Source organism: Ammodytes marinus, assembly GCF_949987685.1.
Source record: "Ammodytes marinus genome assembly, chromosome: 21".
Classification (NCBI taxonomy): domain Eukaryota; kingdom Metazoa; phylum Chordata; class Actinopteri; order Uranoscopiformes; family Ammodytidae; genus Ammodytes; species Ammodytes marinus.
Genome location: NC_137225.1, coordinates 16,489,033 through 16,490,508, shown reverse-complemented (window position 1 = coordinate 16,490,508; position 1,476 = coordinate 16,489,033).

The window sequence follows — 1,476 nt, the reverse complement described above, 5'->3', positions numbered from 1 at the left end:
AACAAAGTATCCCTTTTTCCACTCAGACAGATACTGTACATCATTTTCAGAAAAAGGCGAAGTGCTATTGCCAGTAAGTAATGGCTATAGAGGTCAGCTATTGATCTGGTGCTGAAGGAGACCTTAGGGGCATGTTAAGAAGGGCTATTGTTGCTTGTCAATGATCCCTTTATGGCCTTGGACTCGACAGTCATGGTGCTATTAATCAAGGTTAAACTAGTCCTCTAATAGCAAATCAATGATGGTCAATACATATTATCATGTGATTATAATTCAGTCGGCTAAACCATTAGTCAAAAACTGAAATAGTATTTTAAGTCAGTCCTCCAGCTAGAGAGGAGAATGCTGCAGAGTCTTTGTGAGGGTCATTTGTTGTCGCAGACTGTTTTCTTAGTTTTGCAGTCCTTGCCTCTAAGTCATGCTATTGTGAAATGGCAAGGTTCTCCATTAGTTTAACTGAGGAGGTTGCTGCGATTTGAGAGAACAATGCAGAAGTTATATTGAGATAACCTTTACACAAGAGCAGATATTTCACCTGCATTAAGGTTTCCTCGAGGATTACCTACTTGTTATTTAAGCTCTAAGCCTCCTCTATCAATGTGCTTCTACCTATTTGAAAGCAGCATCACTCAAAAGTGTCTGCTATGCAACTAAATGGGGCGCAGGGACATATCCATCTAACTATAACCTTTGCAGTGCTGATATTTATGATAAAGACCATTAGACATTTGTGAGTTGCTTGCGCAAGGGCTTTAAGGCTAACAACGATCGTGAAGCGAGCCGCTATCCGGGGGTTTACTCAGATGTCTGTGTCATCCGTCTGCGGTGCAGCACTGATGCAAACATTGTCTCAGAAGCCTCTGTTATGAAAGCACACAGTATAATAGGAATGGTGCATATTGCTTCTTTCTTTTTCTTTCTTTCTTTCTCTCTTTTCATTCCTCTTTACCTTTGACACTGGCCCCTCTGCTCCACTCATCACAGGCCAGACATCTATGTACCTTGTCAGAAAGAGAGAGAGAGAGAGAGAGAGAGAGAGAGAGAGAGAGAGAGAGAGAGAGAGAGAGACCAAAGTTTGAGCACTTCTCTGACTTTCGTTTTTTAAAGTCATGTGTAGGAAAATAAATGTGCAAACTGACCAAAATCATATACTTAGTTTCTGTGTTCTGTATAAATGTAATTTATTCCGTACTTACTGTATGTGTACATCATGCTTAATTCAACATCAAATTAGTTCATTAGCTTCAAACTGGTTTAAAGATATATGAACATGTACATAAACAGTATTAATATTGCTCATTGCATTCAGTAACAGCACATGCGGGTGGAGCCAGAATTCAGTGTCTTGGGTCGTGTATCTCAATGCTAATGTGCAAAAATGTCAGCCACGAACCAAATCAAATTCAAAAGTGTCCAATCAATTGCGTCAACACAGCAGCGGGAAGTCCTGTCTTTTGATTTAGCATATTCATATGA